Here is an 18,278-nt window from a genome sequence, read left to right as displayed (position 1 = left end):
CACTGCACATTTCAGAACCTGATCCTCCTTCCTACCACCAGGCCGAGTACACGTCCACGGACATTACTGATCCCACACTTGGACACTCGGAAGAGCTGTTCGTTCACGTTTCCATTCACAAATTCTGGCCTCTCGCCAGCTCCTGTTGAAGTGGGCCATGACGAGATTGTATGTACAGATGCCCAAATATTTGAGCAGCCACGTTCTCACGAAGTTGGCAACGTGTCTCAACAAGGGGTGGACGATGATGAGACACAATTGTCAGGAAGTCAGGAGGAGGAGCAGGGTGCGGAAGAGGAAGACGACGTGGTGGATGATCCAGTAACTGACCCAACCTGGCAGGAGGATATGCAGAGCGAGGACAGCAGTGCACAGGGGGAGGAAGGCGTAGCATCCCAACAGGCAGTAAGAAGCAGAGTGGTGGCCCCAGGCAGACGTCAGGCAACTGTTCCCCGGAACAACACGACACAAGGTGCCTGTACAAATGTTAGGTCTTCCCGAGTCTGGCTGTAATACTATTGTATGTATTGAGGATTTCGATTGCGTTAGGGCAATGACAACCAGAGACGAGTTCTTGGTGCAAGACGTTTATAATATGCAACCAGCAAATATGTACATAAACGGAACAAAAACACAGTAGAACATAAATACAGGAAATACCTTCCAGGGACGGAGCGAAAGGGAATTCCCGGGACCGCGCACCGGACTCCCCCAGGGAGACCACCAAGAGCGAACCCCTATACAGGGACTGTCTGGCAATCACCCCAGAAGCCCTAAATGCGCAGCAGCCGGGACACAAAAGGGCAATAGGTAAGTCCAAAAATGTCCGTACGTGATGTGAGTCCAGAGTGGTATTAAACGGAAGGAACCGGGCAGAAGTGCCGACCAAAGACGGCAAACGGAGTCCGGGCACAGCTAGATGATACCAGATGAAGTCTAGAGTCGGTGTCTGTTGTTTTCCAAGAGGATCCGAATAACAATCAGGAACCAAAAGCAGCAGGGCAGGAGCACACAGGAAGCAGTATACTCAGGCACTGGACTAAGCTTTAGGGGCGGCTTTTAAACAGATGGACAGGAAGTAGGGCAACAGAACAGAAAACTCCATGTTAACAAAGCTCTTTCAAAAGAAAACTGGAAAACCCGGAACTCTGACACTGGCAGTTTTTTAAGTTGGCTCCAGATGATTCTAAAAAGGCCATTTGCAACACCTGCCATGCCAGCATCAGCAGGGGTACCAAAACTAGCAGCCTGACCACCACCAGCATGATCAGGCACATGTCAGCCAAGCACCCGACTTTGTGGGAAGTACAACAGAGTCGAGGAGCAGTGCTTGCTGATGTCACTGCTACGTCTTCGCTGGTTGTGCATGCGAGCCAATCCCCTGTCCATGCTGCCTGCGAACAAGCCTCCTCCGGCCATGCACCTGCAGTTACCCACGCAGAAATAACACCATCATCAAGCACGTCCTTGTCCCAGCGCAGCGTTCAGTTATCCATTCAGCAAACCTTTGAACGCAGGTGCAAATACACTGCCAACGCCCCACATGCCACACTTCTAAATGCTAACTTTTCGCGACTGCTTGCGCTGGAAATGTTGCCTTTTAGGCTGGTTGAGACAGAAGCATTCCGCGACCTGATGGTGGCAGCTGTCCCACGTTACTCGGTCCACAGCCGCCACTATTTCTCCCGGTGTGCCGTCCCCGCATTGCATAACCACGTGTCACAAAACATCACACGTGCCCTGAACAACGCTGTTTCAGCCAAAGTCCACCTAACCACAGACACGTGGACAAGTGCATGTGGGCAAGGGCGCTACATCTCGTTGACGTCACACTGGGTTAATATTGTGCAAGCTGGGACCCAGTCTGAGCGAGGGACGGAACACGTCCTTCACACACCAAGTTTTGCAGGCCCTACCTCAGTCAGGGTTTCACACACACTCTACAGCTCCGGAATGTCATGCCCCTCAGCCTCCTCCTCCTCCTGCGCATCCTGATCCACTTTACCCTCCACACCAGTCCCAAGCTGGAAGTGTCGCGGGCGGAGGAGGGGACGGTGCGCTCTCCCACTGCTCGGGTCCGGCTGACGCTGCTCTACGGCTGCTGCTGCTCGTTGGCTCGAGCGATGGCCGGATCCCGGGGACTCGAGCGGCGCTACTCGCCCGTGAGTGAAAAGGGGTGGTTTGGGTTTTGGGGATATTGTCCGTGACGCCACCCACGGTTGTGGTGATTGTGTGGACACCACCGCTGCTCTGGACGGGGATCCCGGGAGCCTGTGACAGGGAGCAGCTTTGTTGTTATTTCTCCCCTCCGTGGGTAGGGGGGTTGGTTGTCCCGGGGCCTGGTGATGGGGTAGAGATGGATGACAGGCGGGTTGCGGGGCCTGATGAGGTGCAGGGTCGCAGGGGCAGCGCTGTGCCGCACGGCACGGAGGTACTCACTCAGCCCAATGATGATGACACAGTTCACGGTAAAACAAGTGGCTGGATGGACGGGTCCCTCGGACGGCTGCGGTTGTTCCTCCCTGCAGGTTAGTGATGACTGTCTCTCCCTGCACCTAAGTTAAGTGTTGGTAGTGATGGTTTCCCAACGGTAACCCACTCCCCGACCTGGATATGGGCCGGAGGAGCCCCTTTTGCCCACAGGCGCTGGCCCTGGGAGACGGTTGCCCTTGGCGGTGGCGGTGTCTCCCCTTCACGGTTGGACGGTTGCCTTCTATCTGGACTTGGCTGTTTGGAAACCCTGAGGTCCCCTTCACTAACGGATTTGGCAAATTCACGGCGACACCAAGCCTTGCCGGGATCCGAAAGTCCTCTGCCAATGGTGCTGGCTTCTCTTTGTATACCGGTCCGGTACGGCCGGGTCACCACCCGTCCACGGTCCTTACGGCAGACTCCAATCGGTCTCCACTGCAGACGGTCACCACATCCTGCCAACCTTGCTGTCCTGTCCGGGCCACACACCCGGACCAACTTCAGGCTCTTTGCTGTCACTTTTCTCCTCTCTACTACTTTCCTTCTTCCACTTCCTTAGCTTAACTCTCACTGCCTGTGTTTTCCCTCCTCCTCGGTGGGTGGAGACCAACCGCCTGGCTCCACACCCTGGTGTGGACAACAGCCCCTGGGGAAGGCAACAAGGATTTTGTGTTTTGACTATGATATGCCTGCAGGGAGTGTGGGGTGTTTAAGTGTTGTGCTCTGTGGCCCCTGGCTTGTCCAGGGCGACACAGAAGCACTGCAGCACTGCCTCGGCGAAGCGGCAACAGGCAGTGCTGAAGCTAATCTGCATAGGTGACAAACCCCACAATGCAGAAGAGGTGTGGACAGCTCTGAAACAGCAGGCAGATCACTGGCTCACAACTCTGAACCTAAAGCCAGGAAAGGTCGTGTGTGACAATGGCCGGAACCTGGTGGCGGCTTTGAGGCGAGGCCAGCTGACACATGTTCCATGCGTGGCCCATGTGCTCAACCTCGTGGTTCAGCGGTTTCTAAAGTCATACTCAGAGCTGTCTGATCTGCTGGTAAAAGTTCGCCGCCTGTCTGCACATTTTCGAAAGTCACCTACTGCTTCAGCCGGCCTTGCCGGCTTAAGACGCCGTTTGCATCTTCCGGCACACAGACTGGTGTGTGATGTCCCCACGCGTTGGAATTCAACTCTGCACAAGTTGGTCACGATATGTGAGCAGAAGAGGGCAGTTGTTGAGTACCTGCATCACCTAAGCCGTCGGGAAATGGGTCAAACTCCACACATAACACCTGAGGAGTGGAGATGGATGTCCGACCTATGCACCATCCGCCAAAACTTTGAGGACTCCACCAAGATGGTGAGCGGCGATGACGACATTATTAGCGTCACCATACCGCTTCTCTGCCTTCTAAAATGGTCTCTGCTCAAAAAACAACCATGATGCATTGCAGGCGGAGCGCGATGAGTTTGAGCAAGAAACAGTAGTGGGTGTGGGTGATAACACACAGCCCAGCCTCGTCTCATCACAACGTGCAGTGGAGGACTATGATGAGGAGGAGGATGAAGACATGGAGCAACTCTCTGGCCAAATTGAGGATATGACATGCAGTCATATCCTCGGTTCAGCGTGGCTGGCCAGAGGACAGGGTAGATGATGAGGAGGAGGAGGAGGAGGACAGCATGTTCAGTCATCGTGTTGGTCAGGATACTGAAGTGATGGCTGTTAAGAGTCTGGCACACATGGCTGACTTTATGGTAAGCTGCCTGTCTCGTGACCCTCGCGTTAAGAACATCTTGGCCGACAATCATTACTGGTTGGTAACACTGTTAGACCCACGCTAAAAGGAGAACTTTATGTCTCTTATTCCCGAGGCGGAGAGGTCAGGCAAAATGCAGCAGTTCCAGAAGGCCATAGTCACGGAAGTAGGCAAAGCATTCCCCTCACAAAACGCTAGCGGCATAGGTCAGGAATCAGTGGACAACCAAGGCGTACAGCCGAGAGGGGCACAAGTCCAATCCGCCAGAGGTAGGGGAACAGTCTTTAAGATGTGGGACAGTTTTCTCAGCCCCTCACATACCACAGCCCCTGAGGTGAGGGGTAGTGCCACAAGAAATCCTAAGTTTGGCCAGATGCTCAAGGAGTACCTTGCAGATCAAACAACTGTACTCCGACATTCCTCTGTGCCTTACAATTAATGTGTATCCAAGCTGGACACGTGGCATGAATTGGCTCTCTACGCCTTGGAAGTCCTGGCCTGCCCTGCCGCTAGCGTTTTGTCAGAGTGTGTTTTTAGTGCCGCAGGTGGAATCATTACAGATAAACGCACCCGCCTGTCAACTGTAAATGCTGACAGGCTGACTCTGATCAAGATGAACAAGGGTTGGATTTGGCCAGACTTCACCACACACCACCAGCAAATGACAGCGGAATTTAAAGTTTGTAACGGGAATTTGCCATGTACCTCCACTCACCCATGGTAACACACTTCTGGACTTTGGCTAATCGCTGGACTGCTCCTCCTTCTCCTCATGCGCCATCATGGTGACCGTTACAATAGTTAAGCCGTTGTTTCAGGTATACCCCCAGTGGTAAATTTTTTCGCCCATTCTTTCTGAATGGGCATTACAACGACAGGAGACCCGCTCCTTTGCAATGGGAACAATGTTTTGAGGCCCTCATGCACATCTCTATCCAGGGACAATGTGGAGCCTCCAAATTTTTGGCTGCCCTGCCTAAGGGCTATACTACAATAGACCCACTTCCTTACAATGGGCACTTCATGTTTACAGGCCATCATGCACGTCTCTATCCAGGGACAATATGGAGCCTGACGCTGCCACCGACTGCCACACACGTGCTGTTTTTAAATGCAAGCACGGACGCAATAAGAACCTAACTGGTTTTTAGGAGCGACAATTACTGAGAAGTCTGACACTATCAGACACTGCTGACTGACGTGTATTATACACTAGACTTGTGCGTTATATAATAGTTTGTGCAAAACGTGCACCTGTACGCTGCCACCGACAGACACACACGTGCTGTTTTTAAATGCAAGCACGGACGCAATAAGAACCTAACAGGTTTTTAGGAGCGACAATTACTGAGAAGTCTGACACTATCAGACACTGCTGACTGACGTGTATTATACAGTAGACTTGTGCGTTATATAATAGTTTGTGAAAAACGCACTCAAGTGCACCTGTACGCTGCCACCAACAGGCACACACGTGCGGTTTTTAAATGCAAGCACGGACGCAATAAGAACCTAACAGGTTTTTAGGAGCGACAATTACTGAGAAGTCTGACACTATCAGACACTGCTGACTGACGTGTATTATACAGTAGACTTGTGCGTTATATAATAGTTTGTGAAAAACGCACACAAGTGCACCTGTACGCTGCCACCAACAGGCACACACGTGCGGTTTTTAAATGCAAGCACGGACGCAATAAGAACCTAACTGGTTTTTAGGAGCGACAATTACTGAGAAGTCTGACACTATCAGACACTGCTGACTGACGTGTATTATACACTAGACTTGTGCGTTATATAATAGTTTGTGAAAAACGTGCACCTGTACGCTGCCACCAACAGGCACACACGTGCGGTTTTTAAAATGCAAGCACGGACGCAATAAGAACCTAACAGGTTTTTAGGAGCGACAATTACTGAGAAGTCTGACACTATCAGACACTGCTGACTGACGTGTATTATACACTAGACTTGTGCGTTATATAATAGTTTGTGCAAAACGTGCACCTGTACGCTGCCACCGACAGACACACACGTGCTGTTTTTAAATGCAAGCACGGACGCAATAAGAACCTAACTGGTTTTTAGGAGCGACAATTACTGAGAAGTCTGACACTATCTGGACTGTTTTAGACTGTGTACACCAGCCCCAGATATGATGAAGGCTGGTATACGGTCACCACTAGGAATGGCTATATACCCTGCCTGCCTGCCTGCCTGTATACTGCTACAATAGTCCTGACAAGGACTCTTCTGGTCACTAGCCTGTATTCCGACCTGGCTATACCCTGCCTGTATATAGCAACAATAGTCCTGAGAAGGACTCTGCTACTGTACTCCGACCTGGCTATACCCTGCCTGCCTGTATACAACTAGAATAGTCCTGAGAAGGACTTCTGGTCACACTGTTTGCAGCCCTGCTCCGGAACTAACTATAAAGGGCCGCAAAGCTTTCCCTGAATCAGCGACACTCTCCCTGCACTGACTGTCTGGATAGCTGTGAGCAGAGCACAGCGCGCCGGCCGGTATAAAGGCTCGGTCACGCTGTGCAGGCCGGCCAATCACTGCAATTCCACAACTAACAGGGCTGTGGCATTGCAGTGGTCTGCCAGCCAATCCCTGCATGAGGGCTGGCTCTCAAAAGAGCGCCAACATGCAGAAATGAAGACCACGAGTACAGCACGAGTATCGCGAGATTACTCGGTCCCCGCCGAGCAGCCCGAGTACAGCGATACTCGTGCGAGTACCGAGTAGTTACAAGCATGCTCGCTCATCACTAGTTATTAGTGTTGTGTTTTTTATTCATGATCATGATTGTAGTATTATACGTCCCGGTGTGGTAGTAATATGTGTCTGGTCATGGTGTGGTGGCATTTGTCTATTGTGTGTGGTACTATTTGTTCATTATGTAGTCTGGTCATAGTGTTACGGTATTTCTCCCTTGTATGTGGTAGTATTCAGTTACTATGTGGACTAATTATAGTGTGGTGGTATTTCTCTCTTGTATGTGGCTGTATTTGATCACTATGTGTTGGTAGTATGTTGTCTGATCATAGTGTCATGGTATTTCCCTCTTGTATGTGCCTGTATTCGGTCACGATGTGGTGGTAATATGTTATCTGATCATGGTGTGGCAGTATTTCTCACTTGTATGTGATATTATTGGTCTTAGTATAGTGGATTGTGTTGTGTATGGAGGTTACTTTTTCTGTCTGATATCAATATGGGGAAGATTCTTTATTTCCAATTGTTGTTATCTGTTTTGTACTGCTAAATTGGCTTTGACTATGTCTTCAGCTCTACAATGTGGCTCTCAAGCAACTTTCAAAGTCGAATGTGGCTCTTGAGGTAAAAAAGGTTGGGGTTCCATCTGCTAGAATGTACGGGCTCCTTCCCGACATGACATCATTTCCGCCACTTGTTAGGGGCGTGTTCTGATTTCCCAGAGCGAAACCATTGCCTCCTGCAGTTTGCCATTTGTGGAGGCTCTGTTCTCATTTCCCAGGAAAGCGGCCATGAGTGACATTGTCTCCTGCACAGAGCATGATTACTGGGCTCAGCATGAAAAACGGGAGTTCTTTATTTTTTTCGGTGGATAAGGTTTTATGTTGGGGGACTGTTTGTGGGAGGGGGTTAATGCTGGTGGCTCCTCTCTGGGGTGGGGGGGCTGATCTGATGCAGCTGGGGACTTCTCTCTGGGGTGGGGGGGTGATCTGATGTAGCTGGGGGCTCCTCTTTGGGGTGAGGGGGCTGATCTGATGCCGCTGGGGCCTCCTATGGTGGGGTGGGTGGCTATCTGATGCTGCTGGGTGCTCCTTTGGTGGGGGGCTGATTTGATGCCGCAGTGGGTTCCTCTGGTGGGGTGGGGGGCTAATCTGATGCCGCTGGGGGCTCCTCTGGTGGGATGGGGGACTGATGCGATGTTGCTGAGGGCTGCTTTGGTGGGGTGGGGGCTGATGCAATGCCGCTGGGGGCTCCTCTGGTGGGGTGGAGGGCTGATGCGGTGCCGCTGGAGGCTCCTCTGGTGGGGTGGGGGGCTGATGCGATGCCGCTGGGGGCTCCTCTGGTGGGATTTGCAGGGGTTATATAATGCTTGTGGGTCAGTGTACAATGCTGGGGATTTGAGGGGTGTATGATGGGGGAGCTTGTAGTTGGATTTGGAGTAGTGTACAATGCTGTGGGTTTGCCTGTGATGGGATTTGTAGGGGGTGTACATTGCTGGTGGGATGCTTGCACTAGGAGTTGTGGAGGTGTACAACACTGGGGGGAATACTTGCGGTGGGATTTGGGTGGTGTACGATGCTGTGGGGAATGCCTGCGGCGGGATTTCGGAGGTGTACGACGCTGGGGGGATGTCTGCGGTGGGATTTGGCGGTGTATGATGCTGGGGGAATGCTTGCGGCAGGATTTGGGTGGTGTACGATGCTGGGGGGAATGCCTGTGGCGGAATTTGGGCGGTGTACGACACTGGGGGGATGCCTGCGGTGGGATTTGGGCATTGTACGACGCTGGGGGGATGCCAGCTGTAGGATTTGGGTGGTGTACGGTGCTGCGGGGAATGCCTACAGTGGCATTTGGGCGGTGTATCACACTGGGGGGATGCCTGCGGTGGTATTTGGATGGTGTACGACTCTGTGGGTATGCCTGCAGTGGGATTTTTTGGGGAGGGTGTATAATGCTGTGGGGGTGCCTCTGGTGGATGGGGGGGATTTGAGGGGTGGTGCAATGCTGGGGGTGTACGATGCTGGAGAGGATTCCTGTTGTGGCATTTGAGGTTGCAGTGGGATTTGGAGTGATGTACAATGCTGGCGGTTTATCTGTGATGGAATTTGGAGAGGTATAGGAAGCTGGGAGGATTTAGGGCGGTGTATGATGCTGGGGGATGCCTGTGGTGGGATTTGGAGGGTGTAAAATCCTGTGGGGATTTTAGGGGCTATGATGCTGGGGGGCGGCATTTGAGGGGTACGATGTTGGAGGCGATGCCTGATGGGGGGGTTTTAGACATACAATGCTGGGGTTTACCATGTGGTGTGATTTGTGAGTTGTATGATGCTGGGGGAATATGGAGAGTGTATGATGCTAGAGGGATGCTATAAATTTATGTCCCCTGACCCCTGTATTATACTCACATTTGTGTCACCCAGGGAATGGGGTACTCGGTCCCGGGCAGTGTTTAGCTGGGGAATGTCACTTTCGTGGCCGTTACCCTGTCCCGTGCCCTGGGTGCATTTTAATGGGGAGTATTTACAGGGGAGAATAAAGTCATTTATGTGACGCCACCTGCAGGTTGCGCTTAATATTGTGGAACCGCCGCTGCTGAAGTGGTTTACTCCCAGGGCTGGTTGTAATGGCAGCTGTGGTGGTAGGCCAGGCTGAGACTTGGGGATGTAGGACAGAGTAATAAGGGAGACCACACCATGGATTGTAAACAACAGTCTCTACTCACTCCGGACCCTTGGATGGCTGGTTCAGGTCCCTGTACTTCCAGTGCCAGTTGATGACTCGGTTGCTCTGTCCCCGGCACTCTCAGTATGGTTGGGTCCCCATAGCGTGAAGCTTTTGGTGCCCCGACTGTCCCTTTTCGGTGTCAGTCTCCTTTTCGTACGGCGGGCAGTGTGGACCCTGTAGGGAGGTACGTGTCCGAATGCTGATCCTTGCTTTACTGCTGGTGCCCGTGGATTTGTGAGTCAGTGAGGTTCGTGCAGGTCCCCTCACTGTGCAGGTATTTGCCAGGTCGTCTGAAACTGTCGCCTGTCCTAGGGCCCCGTGCGTGCTCTGGTCCCAGTGGTACTCAGGTGTACCTGCCTGACGCCCACTCTCCTGTGCTCTCAGGCACGTCTTTCTACTTTCACTTCTACTGCTTCTCTGCCTTCTCCCCTCCCACCAGGCTGTCTAGTTCCCTGGTCTGGCTCCACCCTCTAGGTGGCCATCTCCTTATCTGACTAGGAAGTGCCCCCTGGTGTGGAGTGGCAACTAGGATTTTGGTGTGTGTGGGTGTTTCTGGCACTGGTGTTCCAGGTCCCAGGGGGTAGGTCCTGCATCCCCGTGAGGATGCAGTTCCCTGTAGTGCTCTGAGTGGATCAGGGGCGCTACACATTCAGGAGACTTCTATCGCTGCCACTCTGGTTGGTCTCCTGTGATTTGTGACCTGCCGGCTGTGTCAATGTTTCATGGAGTGGGCCAGAGGTCCCAACTCAATACACCTCTCAGAGCCTCGTTCTGCGCGTGACTAGCGGGTGTGCTCTGGCTGGCTGCGTGAGCTCTGACGTTATTGGGCCCCCACCAGATTGTTCGCCAAAGGGCCCCCACCAACCTTAATCTTGCCCTGCCTGGTGGTAATGGGCGGGTTGGGACCTAGTTCAATTGCATAAAATGGCAATCTATTATCAGGGCCAAACACCTTTTTTAGCCAGCATTTAAAGTATTCTGTAGGGTTGGTACCTTCCACTCTTTCCGGGACACCTACAATCCTGGCATTATTTCTCCTTGAGTGGTTCTCTAAATCATCTGTTTTTGCCATCAGTATTGCTATTTGGTTGTCATGCTGTGTTTGTGACCTTGTTTAGACCCGGTAGCTTATCCTCTAGGTCACTGACCCTATTTTCAACTTCCACAATTAGTTAATTTACTTTTCTGAAATCTTACCTCACTAAGGAGAAACCTTCTTTAAGTGATCCCACTTAAGAGTGGAGAGAGCAGAGTTACAACTTGTAATGGCTTTAAAGACATCACTAATAACAAGATAACATTTATTCACTTATACAGCGCTATTAATTTCACCGCATCTTTACATACAGACCATGAACAATACTGTCCCCATTGGGGCTCACAATCTAAATTCCTTATCATTAGGTCTTTGGATTGTGGGAGGAAACTAGAGTACACGGGTGAAACCCCCACAAACACGGGGAGAACATACAAACTCCTTGCAGATGTTGTCCTTGGTGGGATTTGCGAGATCGCTAGCGAGTGTACCCACCCCCGTCGGTTGTTCGACACGGGCAAATTGCTGCCCGTGGCGCACAACATGGGTTACACCCGTCACATGGACTTACGTTCCCTGCGACGTCGCTCTGGCCGGCGAACCGCCTCCTTTCTAAGGGTGCGGTTCGTGCGGCGTCACAGCGACGTCACACGGCAGCCGTCCAATAGAAGTGGAGGGGCGGAGATGAGCGGGCGTAAGATCCCGCCCACTTTCTTCCTTCCTCATTGCCGGTGGATGCAGGTAAGGAGATGTTCGTCGTTCCTGCGGTGTCACACATAGTGATGTGTGGTGCCGCGGGAACGACGAACAACATCGTACCTGCAGCAGCAACGATATTATGAAAAGGAGCGACGTGTCAACGATCAACGATTTTGGACGTTTTTGTGATTGTTGATCGTCGCTCCTTGGTGTCACACGCTGCGATGTCGCTAACGGCGCCGGATGTGCGTCACTAATGACGTGACCCTGACGATCTACAGTTAGCGATGTTGCAGCGTGTAAAGCACCCTTAAGATTGGGTTTCTTCATCAAATTGAGTATCACAGTCCAGACTAGAGGTCGTTTCTGTGTAAGTTTTAGATAATGTAGTTTCCTCTAAATTCCCACTTTACACTGGATCAAGCCTTTTTCCCTTTGATCCGGAGGGCTTCCCCAATTCTAAAGGGTGCTCTACACGTGGCGACATCGCTAACGATATATTGTCGGTGTCACGGTGTTTGTGACGCACATCCGGCATCGTCAGTGACATTGCAGCGTGTGACAGCTAGTAGCGACATTAAACGATCGCAAAAGAGTTAAAAATCGTTGGTCTGTGACATGTCGTTCATTTACCAAAAATCGTTGTCTGATCAGTAGCGAGGTTGTTCGTTGTTCCTGCGGCACCACACATCGCTACGTGTAACACCGCAGGAACGACGAACATCTCCTTACATGCCTTCCACCGGCAATGAGGAAGGAGGGAGGTGGGCGGCATGTTCCGGCCGCTCATCTCCTCCCCTCCTCTGCCATTGGGCGGCTGCTTAGTGACGCCGCAGTGACGTCGCTATGACGCCGAACGCACCTCCCCCTTGAAGGAGGGATTATTCGGCGGTCACAGCGACGTCGCTGAAAAGGTATGTGCGTGTGACGCTTCCGTAGCGATAATGTTCGCTACGGCAGCGATCACCAAATGTCGCACGAACGACGGGGGTGCGTGCTATCGCTTGCAACATCGCTAGCAATCGCTAGCGATGTCGCAGCGTGTAAAGCACCCTTGAGACTGCACACCACACGCAGGTTTTGCAAAGTTTGCTAATTTTGAGAGTGTACATTGTGCTGTGGTTCTTCTTACTGCACCATGGGTATTGTGCTTCACAGGGCCCCCAGAGTTACGATTATCCCGGTTACACAACCCTGCACTTCCTTAGTTCTCCTACTTGCACGCCAGGCATCTTGTATTGACTGAGACAGCTCTTGCTCTTGCATTGGAGATGGATATCAGGCAGTTCTGCAACCAAGCACAGTACATATTCCAGTGCTTCAGTTACCTAGCAGCCATGAAGAATGAAGGTACCAGTTAGACCAGTTGTCGGTCTGATACCGCTATCGACTCCTCTGGTGAAAAACCTCTATTGTCTTTCTCTAATATTCTGCTTCCTTAGATGGGTAATTGTGATGCCCCTGGACTATCAGGTCATCACAGGGTATTGTACAATCTGCTCTCCTGTGCAGTATCCACCTCCTTCTTGGTTTAGGGTCCCTAACTACATGGTGTTGCCTACATCAGCTAATCAAACGCTAGAAACACTCTGCAACACACCCAACAAAACACACCAGTGGACGGCTTGAGTGGAATAGAGCCGCCCATCTGGGCGGTTGGAGAGGAGGGGTCAAGAGTGTCAAGAAGAGAGAGTTGAGTCTGGAAGTGAAAGAGAGAGGAGGTCTGGAGCAGGGCTTCTGGGAAGTAATCTAGATGGCAGACGGTGGTCTGGGCTTAGAGGAGCTGGACCCCCGGTCACAGGGGATCGTGGCAAGGGGCAAGGATCTGTCGAGGAGGACAGCCGGCGGCCTTGCACCATCACCGGGCTGGGACCAAAGCACAACGAGGTACGTGGACCCTAGGTCGGGGAGTAGCTTCAGGCAATCCGACAATTGAGCCTTCAAGATCCGTTCCCACCCTCTCCAAAATCGTGGTACTAGCGCAACAAGGGGGATAGGACTTTCCACTCAAAACGGTCCAGAAAATACCAAGCGTGAACCCTGAGAGCAAGCTCCCACACTTAGCCATAGTGGGGAGTTGTACCCGGCAGGTTTCATACTACTGGGACCAACAGAGAAGTAAACTTAGTGCCAGGAGGCAGGTCACGGATCACCAGGCAGCACCATTGGGGACAGGACACTAACTAAGCTCCCCTGAGTGGCAGCCGTATCCAGAACTTTGGTTTATGCAGTTGTCCATGTCAGCTTAATGGACTGAGTGAGTACACAAGTGACCCCATTGCATCCAACGGCACTCCACTACCATCACCGAGCCCCGGGATATCCCCCTAACCGTGGAGGGTCACAACACCTGGCTGCCCCATTCCATCATCCCCGGGTACTCCCAACTGCAGCAGTGGTACTCCAAAATTACCACATACCACAGGTGGCATCACAAACTCTATAACCTCCCTTGTAAATACCCCCCTTCATTTGAGTGGCCGCACGACTCCCTGGTGCGGAGACCCTCGAGCCACTGAGAACCCGGATCGGAGCAGCTCGGCTGCTAGTGTACCGCCCCGCGCTCGGCCGCAGCCGAGCCGCTCGGGTCCGGGCTCATTTGGTGGGTGGCTTGAGCACCTCCGGACCCGGGGGTCACGTCACTCTGCAAGGGGGTTGCTGGTGATCTCCATGGGGGGGTGGTGGTTAGGTAGGTGTACGGCCGGAGCCGTGTTTTGAGTTCGTGTCACCACGCACGGGACGAGGTGAAGGTGTAGAAACCACCGCTGCAATTACGGGGGACCCGGGGAAGATGGTCGTGCAGCAAGATGTTAACCCCTCCGTGGGCAGGGATGGTGGTCCCGGAACCCGTTTGGGAAGTGTGTGGCTGGGCGGTGCAGGGCGGTGCGCTGCCGGTGGCACTGTTGTACTCACTATGACAGATACACCAGAGTCTCTGGTAAACCAAAAGGATGGTGGTCGGTGCCCGCAGCCGGCTGCGTCTGGTCCCCCACCCGGTTTGGTGGTTCCCGCCTTTCTCCTGCACCTCTTTTGTAGATTTTGACTGCCTGCGCTTCAGTGACGGGAGTCCGCTCCCCGGCGTGTATGTGTCGGAGGAGTCCGTTTGCCCGCAGGCACTGGCCCATGGGATCTCTCTGCCTGTGCGGTGGCATTCTATCACCCTCGGTGGGCTGTTGCCATCTTTCGGGTCTTGGGACGGGAAAAAACCTAAGGTCGAGACCTCAATCAGTAAATTCGACGTGGTTCAGTGGCTTCTGGACCTCGTTCTGGGTCTGAGTACCCCTCCTGGTGCTCCGGTTTACAGTTGTTTCCCCGGTTTGGTACCGGCGGGCCACTACCCTGTCCCGATCCCTTACGGTTCCACCAGCTGTCTTCCCGGCTCTTGCAGGCAGCAACCACCGTCTGCCTCCTAGCCACAGGATATTCGGGCTACGACCCAGATCCCTGACTGACGTTCCTCCTCTAACTCCTCTCCTTTCACCTTCCTAACTTCAACTCTCCCTAACTCCAACTCTCTGCTTTTCCCGCCTCAGGCCATCCGAACTCCTTGGTGGGCGTGGCCAACCACCTGGCTCCACCCCCGGGTGTGAACATCAAAGTCTGAGAGGGATGACTCAGGATTTTTAGGTTGGCTGCTGTTACCTTTTTAGGGGACTGTTGTTTGTGCATGGGCCTGTCTGTGTCTACCTGGATAGTCCAGAGCATCACACTAGCACGGGGGCGGCACACCTCAAATTCCTGGTGTCACGAACAGGATACGAGCAGGACCCACTTACCTGGGTGACGTGCGCCTTATAATTCGAAACCACGAGTCAAAATTCCTGTTTCCCGCCATCTTCCGCCATCTTTTGGTGCCAAAACACCATTTTCTCCACAAAAGCGCGCAAAGTAGAAGCCCCGCCCTTCGTCCTGTGAGTGAGCCGGAACCAGAAGTTCCCAGAGGGCCACAGCACCAGAGTGAGTGGTGGGGCGAAAACCGAGGGGGCATGACGGCATGTAGCAGTGTAGCAGCGGAAGAGAAGGAGGGACGCCAGGACTCTGCCATAACGTTCCTGGACCCTGCAGAGGAAAGATGGCGGCTGAGCGGAGCTGGTCACCGGAATGTGCTGTTCCCGGGACCGCAACCTGGATTGAGGAAGAGATGGAGCAGCTTTGCAGAAGGATGCGGACGCAGTTCCTGTTCATACTGGACCACTGGAGGGAAAAGATTAGGAGCCTGGCGGTGGCAGTGCGAGCCCGTGAGATCGAAATCCCACGTGAAGAGAGGTTAAGCGGTTGCCTAGTCCCTGTTGATTACCCTAATCCGTCCAATGCGGCTGTGGGATCCAGACCGCCCCCGCTCCCGGCAAACACTTCGCTGCCACTAACCCCATCCTCAGCGAACACCGAGCTGCCTATTCCTACCATCGCAGCAGAACCTTCAGCCCCAGTCTATGAAAAGCCTGCTCCGGAGCTCCGGGTCCCATCACCCAACCAAGTCACGGCAGCGGTCACCCCGTCACCGGCCCGACCAGACCCGGCCGCATCACCGGGCCCGTCCTTAGAGGCGGAGCACCCGGACTCTGCAACCCCGGCTGCGGAGCAGTCGGTTCCTTTATTCACAATGGTGGAGGTGGAGCCTGAGGAACTGCCAGTCCGCCACCGGCATCCCAACGCCTGTTGTGGCCACAAAAGCACAGCTAAAACCTATGCCAGCTAGGGAGCCAAGGCCGGACGCTGACTCTACCTACTGGGAATGGCACCCGCAAAAGCTGCGACCGGAGATGAAAACCCAAGATCAGCGTCAACGGGAGATTATTGCCCGTGCCCGGAGAGAGAAGGAGCATTTGAGGAAGGCCACCTTCCATGTCAGAGGGCCATGACGCAAGGGCCATGTAAAGCGGTTTGACCCTGACAAAGGATAGGGTTTCCTCTGGGAAGCAAGCCTCTCGGAGGAGGTGTTTGTTGTCCGGAGAGATATAGAGCAACATCTCCCGAGGGGACACCCGGGCCGTAACCTGGAGCCGGGGGAGGTGGTTACCTACACTTGGCATTGGAGTGAGCGGGGTTGGTATGCCCTAGATGTGAAGAGGCTAGCTATGGTTAACGAGCAGGTTCTACCAGCCGCTGCCGTTGATTACCAGCCTCCAAGTGAGCGGTACCTGTCATGTGAAAGTATAAACTGTTAGGTATCTGTGTTTTCTTTTATTGTTTTACAAAGTTTGTTATTTTCCATATAGAGTAATGTTATGAAACAACAGAGTTTTAATCAACAAGGTTTAAATGAGTCGAGAAAGTCACCTGATTAAGAAGATTATATAATGTGTGCACCAGGTGTATGGACTTCGTTATATTTATGCACCAATGTTTAGTAGTAAAAATGGACCATGGTCATGGGACTGGTTGTGACCAACACAGACTTGTGTATTGTAACTAGTTGCACCTCCTGTGCCCACCAGAGTCGTCTTTTGCAACACCCGGGACCTTAACCTGGTCACGGACCCACGAATAGGTATGCAGCGGGTCAGGTTGTTTGGGTGGCGGGTTAATGGGATCGGGGACATTGGGACTGGACTGTCGCAGGAAGAGGCTGCAACAGAGCAGGTTGAGCCTCTGCTACTAACTTAACCGGTAGCGTTCCACTGTTGATTTGATGAACTCAAAATACCGTAACGTTTAAAGGCCCCGTCACACACAGAGATAAATCTTTGGCAGATCTGTGGTTGCAGTGAAATCATGGACATATTATTTCATTTGTACACAGCCACAAACCTGGCATTGATTGTCCACAATTTCACTGCAACCACAGATCTGCTGCAGATTTATCTGTGTGTGTGACAGGGACTTAAGTGCAAAGCCTCCCTAATGTGGGATGAACCTTGTAAATAAAAATGTTCTTCTTTTCTATTTTGCAGTTTTGAAAAAAAATAATAATAAACCTCTGATGTTCTGTAGCTCGAGGACGAGCTATGTTTAACCAAGGGGGAATGTGACGCCCCTGGATTATCAGGTCATCACAGGGTATTGCACAATCTGCCCTCCCGTGCAGTATCCGCCTCCTTCTTGGTTTAGGGTCCCTAATTACATGGTGTTGCCTACATCAGCTAATCAAACCCTAGATACACTCTGCACCACACTCACCAAACACACCAGTGGACGGCTTGAGTGGAATAGAGCCACCCACCTGGGGGGTTGGAGAGGGGGATCAGGAGTGTCAAGAAGAGAGAGTTAAGTCTGGAAGTGAAAGAGAGAGGAGGTCAGGAGCATGGCTCCTGAGAAGTAATCTAGGTGGCAGACGGTGGTCTGTGCCTAGAGGAGCTGGACCCCCGGTCGCAGGAGATCGTGGCAAGGGGCACGGATCTGTCGAGGAGGACAGCCGGCGGCCTTGCACCATCACCGGGCTGGGACCAAGGAACGACGGGGTACGTGAACCCTAAGTCGGGGAGTAGCTTCAGGCAAACCGACAATTTACCCAAGGAGAATGAAGCCTTCAAGATTCGTTCCCACCCGCTCCAAAATCGGGGTACTAGCGCATCGAGGGGGATAGGACTTTCCACTTAAAACGGTTCAGAAAATCCCAAGCGTGAACTCTGAGAGCAAGCTCCCACACTTAGCCATAGTGGGGAGTGGGACCCAGCAGGTTTCATACTACCGGGACCAACAGAGAAGTAAATTAAGTGCCAGGAGGCAGGTCACAGATCACCAGGCAGCACCATTGGGGACGGGACTCGAACTAAGCTCCCCTAAGCGGCAGCAGTATCCGGAACTTTGGTTTATTCAGTTGTCAGTGTCAGCTTAATGGACTGAGTGAGTACCCAAGTGACCCCATTGCATCCAACGGCACTCCCCTACCATCACCGAGCCCCAGGGTATTCCCCTACCCGTGGAGGGTCAC

This window comes from Anomaloglossus baeobatrachus, chromosome 3 (assembly GCF_048569485.1).
Source record: "Anomaloglossus baeobatrachus isolate aAnoBae1 chromosome 3, aAnoBae1.hap1, whole genome shotgun sequence".
Classification (NCBI taxonomy): Eukaryota; Metazoa; Chordata; class Amphibia; order Anura; family Aromobatidae; genus Anomaloglossus; species Anomaloglossus baeobatrachus.
Note: the sequence above shows the minus strand (reverse complement) of the source record.